Here is an 18,396-nt window from a genome sequence, read left to right on the forward strand (position 1 = left end):
CGTATCAGAGTATCAATGATAACAATATTAACTCGATTTTTAAGACCCCCCAAATAAAAAACCAAATTTATGAAACCCTAAGTTTCAATTTTTTTAGATTAAAAAAAATGAAGTTTAAGTGTGAAACTAGAATAACAATTCGTATCTAATTACTGTATGAAGTTATCACCAATTTCACGATTAAGAAATCCAGAATTGATTTGACTCTCTTATTCCGTACTGATTTCCATAATTGCTGTGAAATGAATCAAAGTATCAAACATAAAAAAATCAAAAAATAGTAATGATTATTATTATTATCTGAACATTTCAATCTTACATATAAAAATGATACAAACCCTAACCTTGACCGGTTATTTGAGGCACAAAACAGATAGCTTTTCTTCGTTCGTCTTGGAATTACTCGGTCCAAAATCAAAACATGTTCTTCATCATGTTCTAATACATCACCACATCAACAAGTAGATCTAATGGGAGTATTCACTCATATTCACATTTGACCGACAGTAATGGCAGCACCATTCTCAAAGAATCCAATAGAAACGTCCTCGACTCGTCTTCTTTTTCTTCTTAGAACTTGAATTGTTAATGATAAAATCTTGAACTTCTTAGAAATTGAAAATTTTGTTTTTCCTCTATTTCTTTGGTGCTTGAAACTTCTTTATAGGTTTTTCTTTCCCATGACCTTATTGAACAAATTTCAAGCTACATGAAAATCTTTTTGTATTATTATTATTTATATATTTTTAGTTATTTTTCATTAATAGACATTACAACTACAATAATAAAAATGAAATGAAATTAATCATGTAAACAACTACTCTACCACGTGAATATTCATAACCTCATTGTCTTTGTATCATAAACTTTAATCATCTATTGATTTTTTCGCTCTTGTAAAATTATGCCCATTGTATTTGAAGTCTTCAACATATATATATATATATATGTAAAAATCTTGTCATTATATATTTATTTATTTCAATATGAAATTTGCTCTTCCGTATACATATTAATGCTTGTAAACCTCAAACATCTTCAACTTTCTTCTTAGATTTTGATGTCGCTCCACAGGTTGATGATGATGGCGTGTTTCTATGGATCTGTTGTTGGCAAGAGATAGAATGGTACTAACTGAAAATCAAACTACAAGAAGGTGGTTTCATCTATAGACGTCACCCTCATGATTGACAAAATTAGCACTCAAGAGATTGAAAATAGTGCTAAAAAAGGTGCGAAGTTGGGGGGGTTCACCATTTACCTGGAATCAACGTACGATGACACACTCTAAAACGCTTTTTAGTCAACTACAAAAAATTGAAGGTATGGTGCCTCATTTTATGTATAAATAGGTATTCTCCGCCAAGGTTGATCAACTTTCTAATCATGCATTTTATTCTTCACCTAATTCACCTCCGACATGGTTAGGTTGAGCCAAAAACAGTACATGACTTCTCTTAAAGATTAATAACACATAATGTGGAGTATTTTCTAGCAATTCTAAGTACTATTATTTCGGTGAGAATTCTGTATGTAAACATATCTAGAAGTATACTAGTGATTCTAGAATCTCTACAAGTTGGATGTTTTATACTAATATATACAAAAAACATTCTGTCGAAAAGTTTAAAACTCTATGTGCAAAATACAATAAGTTGGAGTTCTTATGCAATTCTAAGTTCCATTATGAAAACATTTATGAGTAACCCAAAAAACACTAATCACAAATATTTATTCAAAAGTATGGCATACATATAAATTATAATTACATCAACTCCCTTTAATTTAAAAATATCCAAACATGGCGAACCTTTATTAACCCAAAACAAACATTGAGAAAATCTATAAGTATGTTTCAATAATGAAATTTCATTGAAGAAAAATGCTTTGATGCATCACTAGTTTAATTTGATGCAAGCTTAAAATATCATGATGAATAAGGAATAGTGGATTAAAATGAAGGGTGTTAGAATATGCAATGAATATCATATATTTTCTCAAATATGGAGTAATTTATCCAAAAATAAAACCTCAATTTTATATAGAGGATACAATAAGTTTTGGATAAAACAACATAATAATATATTCATGAAAATATGAAAAAACAAAATTCGTAATGGGTTACTCGACTCGATAATGAGTTAATTTATGTAAATTTTCCTTTATGCACCTTTAAGAAATAATGTAAAATCATGTGCCAATTATTTAATTACTATAATATATAATTAGATATTGTACACTTCAATGTTATCCTAAACATGTGAACTCAAATTGCCTGTGGGTAATTGTTGTTCTAATACATTTAAGCAAAACAATATTATAAGCACTTGACATAATAACGGTTATGACTGGAAAAATTATTTGACATCACCGTGGTGATTGCAAAACAACTCAAAAATAATGCCATAATAACTACTAAACCTTGCCTTTACGGCTTGGCGTATTCGTGCTTACAATAAAATTATTATTATTTCTAAGATAAAACACTCTAGTATCACTGTGGTGATAAATAAAGAATTAAGACCTAAGAATCTCAAGTGCAATAATTTTATACGTACAATTGAAATTATCCATAGTGTATGATCAACAATCATATCAGTTAGTGTTTTCTTAAATATGCGAACTCCAATTTCCTGTGGGTAAATTTTGTTCTGATATATTAATAAAAACAAGATTACAAGCATTTGACAAAATTGTGATCATAACCAAAAGTGATTATATTGAGATATAACACTCTAGTATCACTGTGGTGATAACTAAAAAGTCCAATAATAATTTTAAGTATAATCCCATAAAATTTAAAGAAAAACAATAATATGAGAGAAACTATACCATAACGCACAAGCACACAAACCATATCATAATGCACACTTAATGGTGTCAAACAATGGTTTTGATCATAAAATTTATAATGAAACTCGATAAGAAATCGTTTTATTGTTTCGATAAAGCCGAAGCGTAAACTAATTTAAAACAATAAAATGGTTTCATTAGTTTTAAAATTAATACTATCTCATTATCTTAATATTAACTATGCTTCAAAAAAAAAATCTTAATATTAACTAACACGTATACATGCCCACAAGAAAATATTAATGTTTCCAATTTTTAATGTCTTAATAACTATTCGCGTGATGAAAATATTCTGTTTATCTTCATTTGCTTTGGAGCACTTATTGATTCATGCCATAAAGATATAATGCCTCATAAATATTTTCTCAGTATATCATATCTCCAATTTACCTCCCTTTCACATACAACAAAAATAGAATTTACCTCCCTTTCGACATTCTTCCATTTCATTTATGATCATTATTACGTTCATTATTACCTCGTATGCTCATTATATGCCATTATTTAAAAATGATATTCTTACAATGATTTGTTTTTATTATTTACATGCCAAAAATAAACTCATTAAACAAAAACTGTTAATTTATTTACGTGAAATAAATGATAGGACATTAGTATTAAATTAAAATATATTTTCCTCCAAAATTAAGTAGGTCATTAATGTAGAAATATATTTTCTTCAAAATCAAGTAGGTCATTAATGTAGAAATATATTTTCTTCCAAAATCAAGAAGGGAGATAATATAAAATATATAAGAAGCATAAGTAATAATGGCCACAAGATCTTAAATTAATAGTATACCATAATTATCAACTGACTTGATTTTGATGAGAGAATGAAAAACCACACAGGATTTTGATGAAGTAATGGAAAATCACACAAAAAACTTGAAGTGTGAGTATGATATGGGTCATGATAGTTAGATGAGAAAAGGAATGCAATTCTATAAGAACGATTATAATCACATAAAAATAAAATAAAAAATCAAACCCAAATTTTATTTTATTTTCGTCGATATTATTATTGCATACAATAACGGACGATCATGAGTTCTAAACACAAGCTATAGATGCCAACTATAATATTTAATTTTATAGATACTTAATTAGGATCGTGAACTTCATGATAATCACACAATAAATATGCAAGAATAGTATATAAGAAATACCTTATAGCGCAATCCTTAGTTTGTGATTAATCAATCTGGAACAGCGGTAATACCTTATGGATGTCATGGTTTTATCTCTCTTGACCATAAGCATAATGAGTAATTCCTTAGATACAATCGCAATGGTTATTGTTTCCCTTTCATAGGTAGAGAGAGGACCAAGTTCCTAGGGTTTTAGTATTAGATATTAGATCTCGACCATCCATCAAGGAAGAGCATAAATATGATACTATCTCCTTATATAAACCATGGATTAGATATTTAGCAATATCCTAAATATAACCAGATTCTCACATGGGCCCATTAAAGATAATTATTCTATAAAAAATTATCTTACACCCCTTTGAACAAGAGGATGATGATTGCAAAGCTGAGTTATACCTTTTAGGTTCAAGTAATGGTTTGGTTCTCTGTGAAAATTCTCACAAGGTTACCCAAAAGGTGTATTTAGTTGCAAATCCGGTCACAGCAGATTGGGCTCATATACCTCCACCACCGTTGGGTAGAGGATGTTTGGATCACGCAACTGGTTTTATATGTGAATCTTCCTCTTCCAAGTCATTAACTTCTAAACGAACCAATTACTACAAGGTGGTGCGTATACCCATGCTCGACGATCCAGTAACCAAATTTGACATTGAATTATTTTCTTCTGATACGGGTTCATGGAAGGTTTACAAAGTTTTGTGCCCTCGAGCAGTATATACGCATGGCTTGGAGTTAACAAGATACCTTTCTATTGTTAGTCGTGATGACGTTTTGTATTGGGTTATGGCCACTGGTACGTATCAAAAGATCTTATTAACATATGACCTCAAGAAGATTGCTGGTGCTAGTAGTCATCCATGTAGACTGATCGAGTTGCTTGCGCTAGCAAGTGTTACAGCTGAGGTATGTCTTGGGAAAACAGGAGGGTTCATCAGTTACAGCCAATGTTCTCGACGGATTTTAAATGTTTGGTCACTTGAAGATGATACTACCACCGGACTAGTCAAGTGGAACTTGACTCAAAATGTGAACTTAAAGGATATGATATTAGAAAAGAATGAAAAAGATTTGCTAAGTTGCAAGGGTTTTGATCCGGGAGATATGTATGAAACAGCGCTATTCACTTTACATCCAATGGATCAAAATGTTATGTTCATTGTTTATCGGCCCTCAGTTTTTATGTATAATTTCAAAACGAATTTACACAAACAGCTCAGATCACTAGGTTTGACCGAAAGGAAGGTACCCTCTGTGCTAGTTCCATCTTTAGAAAATCTTTAGTCAACTCTTAAGTCTTGGTCAGAATAGGTAGCGCATCCTGTCGTTGTCAAGATTTTGATAATGTTGAAGAACTGTAAGTCCAATTTTTCTTTTATCGGAATATCATGTAGCATTTATGTTGCGTTTGTTTGCCTTTCACCTTTTCAATACTCTAATACGCCAAAGTACATGATAAATTTTAGAAAAATGTAAAAGATATACATATATTGTTGTTTATTTTGTAATAGGGTAGCTAGATTAATTTGTCTAGCTGAAGACATGATCCGAGACAATATGCACTTGTTGCAGCCTCTAAAATTTATATTCATGAACAGTTCTTGACGAGACACCAAGAACATCTCAAAAACTTAAAACTCTGATTAGAAAATGAAAAATCCCAAGCCAAAAAAGAAAAATAAAACAATAATTAAATTGGTGAGTGACCATTTTCAAATGGATTAATATAGCAGATTTCAAACTCTATATACAGAAGAACTCTGCATCAATCAGTTAGGTGACTATATATTATCACCCCACCGCATCAAGGAAACATGCTATATGACGAATAGATACAAAAACAATGCCTTCAATGCTTCAAAAACAAATATAATGCCCTCAATTTTATTTTCGCATTTTTCTTAGATGCATGCATAAGACAAAAGTAGTTCAATTAATGCATACATTTACATTCCGTTTCCCATAATGCCCTCACAGGTTCACACTTCACACTATAAAATGGAAGGTTCAGTGAACACAAGAGGCAGAGTGAGCTAGCTTGATTATAGTTTGAGAAAGAGTAATAGATTTAAGTCTATCATGGAGAGTGATAAAAAAATGTTTTTCCTTTTCGTGATTATAACAATGCTTTTTGTGGGAAGTAATACTTACTATCCTAAGAGTTTCATCATCCTAGGTGGGGTTGCTGCCCAGGATCCTGAAGCTAGTGCTTCAGGCACTACTAATTATAACGTGATCAACGGCGCTAGCGGAACAATACATGATAATGGCCCCGACAATGTTGTAAATGGTGATAATACGTCGTCGCAAGAACTACCACCACCAATGTCTGCACCCGCACCATCTACAATTGTACCAGCGGAACTACCACCACCTACATATGTATCCACGCCATCCGACGTTGTACCAGTTTATGGAGGTAGGTACGGATTTCCTTGGTTGCCAATTCAGGTTTCGGAATCTAAACATGGTGATCCTCGGTCAGCATCGGAGCCAGCTGCAGTGAAAAAGCAGCCTTAGAGTCTGTCCTTTGGGCACATGACCTACAATGCTACAAAATAATGTTTGAGGTATATATACTAAATAAGAGCTACAATCACCTATGGTCATCTGCCTCTATTCTATCTCAAGACGACAAGACATACAAAATAAGTAAAGTCGCGGAAGGGAGCTAAATGGATCATGCAAAAATCTTAAATTAAGTTCTTGCTTTTGATGCAAAAAAAGAAAAGTAAATAAGTGAAACTATGTAACTTGTTTAAGGAGAACAATAAAAATAAAAACCTACTATTACATCTCTAAGTCTAAATCATTCATTTCCTTCTTAAGTCTACCGATATATATCATCGGTGTTTTCGCTCTCTTTGTATAAATTCCAGAATATCAGAAAACACTGGATATGTTCATTTTCTTTAGTTAATACTCGGAATATATACAAACAATTTGCTTTTAGTTTCTTCTTTGGCTTTTAGTTTTTTCTTTTTGATTTCTCTCTGGTTAGAGTTGTTTCACCCTTTTTTGGTCGTATTCGTCAGCGCACGGCTTGTGTGCTTCTTAATTTCTTTTGATCGATAAAAAAAAAATACTCGGAATATATACAATCAATTTTACATTCGGCTGAATTGAGGGCCCTGAATAAGTAATTGGGGACTCTAGCTACATGACAAAAAAAGGTCATGAAATAGTAATTGAGAGTTATCCCTTATCGCACTTTTTTTAAAATGGCTAAACTACCCCAAATTATTAGTGTTAATTGATTGTTAATTAGTTTAGTTAGATTAAAATCAGATTTAGGGATAAAATTTTGATAAAGAAAAATTGTGTTTTTGTGTTGTGGAGAGGAAGAAATTGAGTTTTGGGGGGGGGGAAATTTAGGGTTATTTGAAATGAGTGATTCCAGTGGAGGAAACCTATTGCTTAAAATAAAGGAACTAATCCTCAAAATGAAGAACCCGAAGCTCAAAACAATCAGGTAAACTTCCTATACCCTTCAAATTGTATGAATGATGCTCCAAGTGGTCGATTCATGTACACTATGAAACTACTCAGAGTGAGAGTTGTTAAGTTGAGAGGGTAATAAACGAACGACCCTAAGAAGTCGTCAATTACTTGACACAACCTTCGACGACAAACCTGCAACTTTTGCAGGTTATGAAAAATCGTCAACCAAGTGTGATATAATTGACGACTCCAGCTAGTTAGGTCACACAGAGTCGTTAACTTAATATGTTTAGAACCCAACGACCCTATCACTGTTTGTGACAGAGAGGTGGTTATGCATAAAACAAAGTCGTTCGTATTTAAAAAGGGTCGTCGAGAAGAATCGTTAACGATTTAGAAATTCCTGGACGACACTATTCTAGGGCAAAAAACCAAGTTTAGGATCGTTATCTACTACACCCTAGTGGTTAACGATTTTTCATCAATTCAATATGCATATCAAAAATTGCTAAACAATAAAAAACCGTGGTTAACGACTCTGGAACTGTAACTGCAATTTTGCAGTTGAAAACCTAATTTTTTTTAGTTCACTTACGACGATGAATCGGTGAGATTTTTTTTTTCTCAGAAGTCGTTAATGGAATGGGAAAAGTGGGAGAGAGGGAGCGGAGGAAAAGAAGAATGGTAGGAGAAGAAGTTATTAGAGAAGGGTAAAATAATTATTTCACCATCATTTTGGAAATCCCATATATCTTTTGGTGTGGATATAAAATATGTCCTGGCCCCCAATTAATTTCCATGACTCCCAATTCAGCCTTGTTCTGAAATTTATAACGACTAGGCTGCAACTAGGGCCTATACCAAACTCGAGAACAATGAAAGTTTTGGGACTGGACAATTCATTTCACCGTATAAACGCAAATGCGACGCAGCAAAATTTTATTTATGGATAGAAAAATATGGAGGCTGTTAATGGATGTCTCTTGGAGTTCTTCTTCTTTATGTTACGTTACATCCCATGGAGATCCGTACACATGATAGCAGCCAGTGATATAATTGTCTAGCTACCTCCACATATATTAAGACATTTTAACCTAGAGTTTGCAGCGTAAATGATAATAAGTAATGGTAGAAAATCATACCTCACAAAGATTATGTTTTGATGTAAACAACAGTGATGACTTTCACTGGAAGAAGACTCAAATTAATGCGGGATTTTCGTACTGTAAGGGAGATTATTATTGCATAATCTAAATTTATTGAGGGGTTTCCAAATCCTACGGATTAGTCTTCATTTTTTATGTTTATTCTCACGAAAAAGAAGCATGCCTGAAGCGGAACCCAGGTTAGCAGGATTCAAGACTGCTAAAAATTAAACCGTACTGTTTAAAATCAATGGTTGCAGAAGTTAGTGCATGATTACTTAATTACTGATCAATTTTGATGCATGATGATATTATTGACCTGAGTTTGAAACTTGCCGGTCATCAACAACGAATCCTTTAAAAAATATTGATGCATAATAAGAAAGACAAACGAAAATGATTACTACCCATAAATTTAATATTCAAGAATACACCGCGTGAGAGGATGGTGGGGTCCATCCATGCCTTTTCCTATCCCAATGTATAATATGTAGAATTATGTATGTGTGTTCCTCTCATGGTGAAATTTTCGGGAAAAAATTCCGATCAACCTAGAATCACTCAAGACAAATATAGTTCAACTATCAATTTAATGGTTATCGAATACACTGATATTTTATTTCTCATTACGCCCTATAAGGTTCACACTATAAATTAAATGGAATGGTGATGAACAGATCACAGTGTAAGCGAGCTAGGTTACCTAGCTAGAGCTAGAAAACTAGAGAACCCAAATTAAAAGATTATAAGTGCAACATGAAGAGTGATAAGAAGATGTTTTTTCTTTCCATAATGCTTTTTGTGGATATCATTTATTATCCTAGGAGTTTCGGTATCCTAGGTGGTGTTGCTTCCCAGGATCCTGAGTCCACTGATACTAGTACTACTACTTATAACGTGATCAGTATCCCAGGTGGTGTTGCTGCCCAGGATCCTGAGGCCACTGATACTGGTTCTACTTATAACGTGGTCTACAGCAGCAGCGGAACCATAAATGAGCATGGCCCGACAACATTGAAAATTATAATGTGATCTACGGCAGCCACGGAACCATAAATGAGCATGGCCCCGACAATACTCAGGGGCGGAACTACCCTTGGACTAGGGCTTGCTCAAGCCAGCCCCAAGATTGGAAAAAGACATTTTTTTCATAGCCCTTTTTGTGTTGGGCCATTATATGTTTGTAAATTTTACCCTTAAACCAGCCCAAAAAAAGAGTCAAGTCCTCCCCATAATCAAAGTCTAGTTCCGCCACTGACAATACTGAAAACTATAACGTGATCAACGGCAGCAACGGAACCATAAATGAGTATGGCCCCAACAACGTTGAAAACGGTGGTACGTCGTCGCAAGAACTTCTACCACCTGTGTCTGTATCTACTACTGCACCATCTGAATTTGAACCCGTGGAATCACCACCACCTTTCTGCCCATAGGCTGCTGTCTTTCGGGCACTGTGACCTACAATTTTGTGAAACGATCTTCGTGGCGGGTTTAGATAAGAACCACAATCACTTGCCATCATCTTCCTCTCTATTTTACAATAAGCTACATGTATTAATTAATCGACTATTTTAAGGGTCCAATTAGTCTCGACTTTTGTCAAGACAATACAAATTAAATAAATAAAGTCGCAAAAAGGGCGGCGCTGTAAAATGGAATGTCCGTAAAATCTTAATTTATTTTCGGGTCTGTTAACTTGTACACCCGTATAAATGTGAAGGTTCATTGAAATAAAAATTCTTTGCATTGGAAACAAGATTTGTTTGTTTTATTGCAATGAAAACAACATTTCTTTGCATTGGGAACGGGGTTTATTGTTTTTAGTGCAAGAATAACCAAGACAAAAAAACACAATTTCCAATACCCTAAAATAATTCTTTATTAAACCTTAACATGTATACGGGTATACAAGTTAACAATAGTTTTGATGAAAAATAAGTGTATAACTCGAAGGGAAACTTGGGAAAATGCCCCAATATGCAATGTAATGTTGGGAATATGCCCCAATGTTAAAAATAGTTGGAAAAATGCCAATTTCGTTAAAATTTCCGTCCAACCAAGTTAAGTCATATGTGTAGGCCACCATCACCACCGCTAAAATCGATGTCACCGCCACCTGAACCTTGAACCCGAAAACTAAACCCTGAATCATGAATTCTAATGGGTATACTTATCTTTTTTCGCATGTACGGGATCACAAAGGTGACTTAACATGGTTTTTGACGGGACGGGCATTTTCCCAAATTTCTAAATGTGGGACAAATTTCTAACATTGCACCACGTATTGGCTCAATTTCCCTTTTCTCCCTAAGTGGAAGTACGTAGCTTCTTGAAGGAGAACAATAGAAAGATAAACCTCTTATAACATCTCAAATCATTCACTTCATTCTGAAATCTATGGATATAATCGTTATAACTAAATCCACCATGTATTTTAGGTCCGATAATTTCTTCTCTATTAATTCGTATCCTATGTAAGATCCTACGCGATTTAAAAGATCGAGCAATGCTTGTTTGAAATTTAAAAGTTTAAAAAATAATTTTCAATTCAAAGACAATTAATCTTCTTATGATGCAACATTGAAATTAATCTATTCTATTTTTCATTTTTTATATATAAATTACCCAACAACAATTATAGTCTAATAACTAATCTTACATTCCTCATACAATTGATTGAATTTTTTTTTTAAATGTTTTTTCTCTTATGTACATATGTATAAAATCTAGTTTCTAAGATATTGGTTGGGGGATTCGTAAACCTGGTCCGTAGATTTTGAACATATAGGGTTCCACAAAAACAAAACCATGTCGAAACCCGCTGAACTGAAACAAGCCGAACAATTCATTGAGTGACATAAGATGTTTTTTATTTCATCCTAAAATTCTACCCAACATCTATGAATTATCATAATTGAATAACCCAAAGAATAGAAGTTCAAAAAATCGTACCTTTCAATCTTAACTTCAATGGCTTTACAACAAACCCAACCTCTATGATACCACATGGACTTCAAATAAGTTTGAATTTTGTTCAAAAATCTTCTCAATTAACGGCAGAAAAATGATTATCCTCGACTGAGTTTTCCATGTTCTTTGGGCAAGATGAAGGAAATCATAAAAAAAAAATGACGAAGACAGAAGAAACGAAAAACTAATTCTAAAAAATATGTGTTTCTGTGAAAATTTTCCACAGAAAATGGATACGCACATGAAGTTTCCGACTACGAGATTGACAGTGAAAAAAACTAAAAAATGAGTTTGACAATAGTTTCACCTTTGATTTTGGTTTGGTTTTGGTGAACCTTCAAACCAATTCGAAAACCGTTGGTATAAATCCATTAGATAATTTTATTTATAGTGAATATTCTGAAGCTATTTCCATGTAATTTCGCATGTAAAGCCCAAATTATCGACATGATATATATTCCATATGGTTTTCGACCATAAACTAAAGCAACCGTCAAACCCTGTTGTATTTTAATATTTTTAGCTTTCTTTTGGATTGTCAGATATTTAGAACCGAAAATATTACTCGTTACAAAACCAATGGTCTGGACCACATTTCGGTACGGTTTCAGATGCCTAAACACCGTTCCACTTGATGTTGATTCTCACTTGGTGCTGAACATACCATTTGCATCCTTACATAATCGTGCCCAATGCTTTTTTTCTTATAAGTTAAAAGAGAGGTCCCTATCGCATTATCTTTTCGCAACATCTCTAATTGATGGTCCATCCGGGGGTGGATGTGCTACAATAAATCCAAGAACAGTTAAATTCTAGAATTAATATCTAACTAATCCCAAAGTTATGATACAATTAAAATAAAATGGTTTCTTATTTCTTTTTTTTTTCTTTTTTTTTGATACGTACCATTCTCATACGTACGGATTGCATCCAGTAATTAAGGTATTATTAGCAGGCATAGTCTTTGGAAATGCTCATCATGATAGGAACAAAACTAGTCTAACAGGCTAGAATTTTCCAGATCCATGAAGAAGTTATAGCCTATAATTTTCAGGGGAAATGGTTTATAATTACAATGATTCTTAACAGACCGTCCAAAATCTCCTCCAAAACCGTCATGTGAGAGGAGATGATGGGACCTACGGTCAGGGAGTTAGCAGGGAATCCCATTAAAGGGGAAGTTGGACCCACCAGCTGAGTCTAGGAGGTTTTGGGTGAGTTTTGTGGGGCAATTTTGTAATAATTAATCAATAATTCTAAACATACAACATTTTAGACAATACTAAAACAACCCCTCACATGGAGTTAGCGGGGTCCGTTTTTCGACCCTACAATTAAAAATTATGTGAGAGGATTGTTTTAGTGTTGTCTAAAATATTATTGTTTCTATACAACTTTTGTTATAATTAATATGGTAGAAAATAATACTGCACAAAAGTTAAGTTTAGTAGAAACAAACTGTGATGACTTTCTTCTTCACGTGCTAAGTTTAGTTAGTAACAGGAAGTTAATGAGAGGTAAAATAAAAAAATCTCAAATAGATTAATACATAATTAGTTTGGTGGCTGAAAATGGATCAATCAATATATTGACGACTACATACAAAGCCTTCAATTTTCTTTCACATGCCATTTTTACATGACTTATGACTGCATGAGTAAAACAAAAGTAGTTGAATGATTAGATGGTTATTAAATGTATTTACATCTCATTTACCATTACGTCCTCACAAGTTCACACTATAAAAGGGAGTGGTGATCACAAGAGAAGAGGCAGTGTGAGAAACATTGAAATTAAGAGAAACACAAGTGTACTACCATGGAGAGTGATAAGAAGGTGTTATTTCTGGTCATGATCGTAACTATGCTTTTTGTGGGTAGTACATCATATCCTGAGAGTTTCATTATCCTAGGTGGTGTTGCAGCTGCCCGTGAATTTGAGGCTAGTGAAACCAGCACTACTAGTTACAATGTTATCAACGGAGGCAATGGAACCATGAATGATAATGGCCCAGACAATGTTGAAAACGGTGATACGTCGTCCCAAGAACTACCACCATCTGTGTCCGTATCTACCCCATCAGTGGAACTATCACCTCCTACATCCATATCTACACCATCTGTGTCCGTATCTACCCCACCAGTGGAACTATCACCACCTACGTCCGTATCTACACCATCTGGATCTGTACCAGTGAAACTACCACCTCCTATGTCTGTGTCAACACCATCTAACATTGTACCAGTTTATGGTGGTAGGTATGGTTTTCCTGCTTGGTGGCCAATTCAAGATTCGGAATTTAGAGATGGTGATTCTAGATCAGAATCCGGCCGGCCAGCTGCAGTGGAAGGGCAGAAACAACTGCAGCCATAGAGGCTGTCTTTTGGGATTCTGACCATCAATTCTACGAAATCTTTGAGCCATCATCACTTGTTGTCATACGCCTCTCTGTTCTACAATAAGCTTTTAGTATTATAATCTTCTATCAAGACAGTACGTACAAAATAAATAAAGTCGCACAAGAGCTAAATGCATCTTGGAGAAAATCTTAAACTCTATTCCTGCTGTGATGCAAAATAAGTCTGTAAGTGAAAGTATGCAGCTCCTTTCAAGGGAGTATAATAAAAGGAGAACCTACTGGTACATCTTTTGATCTTTGAATCATTTATTGCACACTTGACTTTTCTGATATTCTTTTTCTATATTCTCTGTTTTGAAGATTGTTAACTGTCGCCAGGGCCGTTCCGGAATTTTTCTCCCCGAAGCCAAAATATTATGTTTTTCCCCGTTAAAGGGAATATTAAACAGGAACTTGATTACATTCGTATCATTTTACCACTGTGATTCACTATAATATCACTATCACATTTGTTTTCAAGAGCTTCAAAATGAATTTTTTCAAAGCGAATAATTTTTTATAAGGTGTTGGAGAAAATGAGTTTTTAATGTTTTGATTTTATGGTCTTGGTGGGAACTGAACTTAGGACCTTTGGGTCTCTAAGAGCTCTTACTCATTTTCTATGAGTGAATGAAATAGGTCCTTTAGTCCCACATTGGGCATAACTAAAGAGGAGTTCCACTATATAGTTATTCCTTTATGGATAGTTAGTAAAACAATGTGGGCTCGAGCTCGTGCTTGTGCCATGGACTTTGGTCAACCAAGACTTTCCTTTTTGGAAAAATTTCTTTTGATTTATTTCCTAATCATTTTGAAAATCAAAATAAATTTTGTCTTAAATATGGGGGGCGTGTAACTTGGGTGAATTTATTCTCTTATCAAAATTTTTTTTCTTAACGGATTTATTTGCATGGATGTCGACATTTTATTACCGGTTTTTGAATGTTGATGACAGAATTATGTCGACATCATGGCAGCATTGTTTCACATGCAGTACTGATTCGCACATTAATGTGCATTGATTTCACCCTTTCTGTTTTCCTATAAAAAGAATTCGAAACTTTCATTTTCATTTGTGTCCAGAAAAGCTACTCTCCTCTTCTTTTCGTCTCTCTCCCTCTGTGTGGTCTTTTTCTTTTCTTTCGTGCTTTGTTGTTGAGTTCATATGAGAGGGCAAGTATTGTAGTGCTAACAATACTTGCAACGGGAAGTTTTATCCTGGATACAACTTGACAATAAAATATAGGCATCACTCATTCTTGAGGCGTACCGGTCAACTATTGTGTTAAGTATAGCGTGTTGAACTGAAGTCAAATAGACGGTTCAGGATCCTCATGAGTCTTGAGGTCTTTGGGCTTGCGAATGACAGCTTCCTCTGCCCCTTTGGAGAGAATATCCTTATTGGGAAGTTCTTTAACACGGGTTTCTATGAGAACAAGGTCAGAATTAACCTTTTTCAACTCAGTTCTTACCACATCAAGACACTTCATTGTATCAACAAGTTGCTTCTTTGCATCCTCAAAGAATATCCTTATTGGGAAGTTCTTTAACACGGGTTTCTATGAGAACAAGGTCAGAATTAACCTTTTTCAACTCAGTTCTTACCACATCAAGACACTTCATTGTATCAACAACTTGCTTCTTTGCATCCTCAAAGTTCTTTAGGAAGTCAAGAACTACATCAGAAGAAATCTCTTCAACCTCCTCAATATCCGAATAGGAATCAGGAGATTGAGGAAAACATCCTTCAACTTCAACTAACGTTCCCTTCTCTTTATCGAATTCGAAATATACCACATTATCAACGAAGTCTTCAGGTAAATCCCAAGAGCAGGAGGATTGATAATAGGAATCCTAGAGTGAGAATGTTCAACTCAATAAGATAGGTATATAAACAAGTTTCTAGAAACTCAGGGTTTACAAGATTGGTTTGTGAGAGGACTCCAAAAACCGTATGTATACCCGTCAGAAGAGGGTCCACAAAGCTTTTTCCAAAAAGATTGTTTGGAAACAACATTTTGCTGAATGAAAAAGTTCAAGCTTTTATTTTTCAAAACAATTTGAAGGCATAGAGTCATAATATAAAACAAAACACAAGGACAGACTTACAAAAAATACTTATGTGAAGGTCCTGCTTGACGATCCATCTAAGGACAATAAGAGATTAGCTAGATAATCAGAGATACTTTACAAATAGGTATACCTAATCATTTCTCACGCAGCTAGGATTTCACAAGTGAGATTTCAACCTTGTGATTATTTGACACAAGTATTGGCCATTGGCTCATTAAATGAACATTGCATTTGGTTATCCTTTTTCTTACGAAATGTTGGAGGAAAACCATTATGATGTAAAAAGTAGTCATAAAATTTATCCTTACAAAAATATGACTCAGAGAATTGATTCTTACCTAAAGGAAATCGGCTTCTTCCTGATACCCTGTTCACATCAAATGAATTATTAACTCCCTTTTTGAAGATGGAACGATTCTGATCTTCTCTTAGACTGTTAAGACATTTATTCTGAATCAGAACTTTTAAGGAACTCATAGAACTGACTTTCCAGATAGGGTACACAGGGTGACAACTGAAACCAATTGGTTTAGTCATGTGAAAGTCAGTTATCCCTTTGGATATTACCTCAAAGTTGGGTTGAAGATGAACAAGGTAAATGTTACTCAACCTAGAGTTTCTCATTTGCTTGACAGGTCCTTTAAGTTTCTGTTACTGATTATGTTAAACATCTTTTATTCCTGAAAGTCACTTGAGTCGTTTTCGAAAACTTCTCTTGTATTTCATCTTTAGTATTTTATTTTTTTCCTTGAATAAATTAAATGTTAGACTTCATTTTTGTTTTTAGTGTTAATATTTGGTTTTGGGGTGCAAAAAATTAAAATACGCAGGTGCAGAAAATAATTTGGTTTTGGGAATTCCCTGCAGGAAAATTATGATTTTTTTTAAAAACCTAATTTAATTTTGAGACAAATATAAGTGTCGATTAAATTGATTGTAAGTGTCTCTTAAAAATTAATTAAGAGACACCTACAAGTGTCACTTAGATTAATTAAGAGACTTATAAGTGTCGCTCTATCTGTCTCAAACGATTCCAGATGCACGATTTGAGATAGTTATACGCGTCTCTTAAATTCAAAACAACGGATATAAATGTCTTAAAACCGTTGATTTGGTGTAGAGACATCTTATTAATTAGTATTAGGAAACAATTGTATTTACCGACACACATTGGTAATAGGAAACGCTACATTTAAGGAAATACAATGAAATGGTCTAGGATGGGAGCCAAATTTTAACATAACCCTGGAAAAATCAAGAAACCAAGGGATCAGACAAACATACATATATCGATGCCGTGGGAATTTTTTCGTGGGTTGGCGGAAGTATTTCCACCTAAGACGGTGTTACTAACATACAATTAAGTATTTGGTGTGAACACGGTGTAACAAAATTAATTAGATTAAAACTCTGACGGAAGTGTTGTCCACCTTCCTTTTTGTCGACGACGCTACTAATGGATGGTTAAATACTTGATGTAAACAAAGTGTAACCTAATTCACAATACTTCGACTAATAGAGTTATGTTAAGTGTCCTCACTATAACTTCTACATTAGAAAAAGCCTATTTCAACCAATAAGAAGCAAGGATTTCATTACCGTTTAACGACATAGCTTATTTTGTCAAGGACTTTAAGGTGGAAGATAATAGAAAAATAAACCTATTATGACAATCATTCACTTCACTCTGAACTCTACCGACATCATCATTACAATTCGCTATGTACTTTAGGTCTGATGATTTCATCTCTATTAACTTGTATCTTGTGTAAGATCCTAAATGATTTAAAAGATAGAGCAATGCTTGTTTGAACTTTAGAAGTTTAGAATATAATTTTCAATTCGAAGAAAAATTAATCTTCTTATGATGCAGTATTGAAATCAATCTATTGTATTTTTTATTTTTTTTATATAATAAATTACCCAACAACAATTATATTCTAATAACTAATCTCATATTCATCAAATAATTAAATGAGAATTGTTTTTTTAATGTTTTTTGTAACACTCCGAGTTCCGGAACAAGGTCAAACCCATATGGAGATCCAAACTCGAAGGGTTACGGGTTGGAAAGAGACATATGAATATATTTTATAATATATTTATTACAACATACGTACCAGCATGAGTATAATTGAAAAGAAAATAAATCCACTAACAACATCCTCAACATAATATGTATATGTGATTGCATTTCAAATAATGACAAGAAATAAAACCATCCACAAGTTAACTAACTTCTAAATTCCAATACCTCCATTTATGAAATCTGAAAAAGATGTCAATTGTGGTGAGATGACATCTTAGTAGAATGCATTCCCAATCTGAAAACATGCATAACAATGTCAATGAGTAAAAT

Source organism: Papaver somniferum, chromosome 2 (assembly GCF_003573695.1).
Source record: "Papaver somniferum cultivar HN1 chromosome 2, ASM357369v1, whole genome shotgun sequence".
NCBI classification, from domain to species: domain Eukaryota; kingdom Viridiplantae; phylum Streptophyta; class Magnoliopsida; order Ranunculales; family Papaveraceae; genus Papaver; species Papaver somniferum.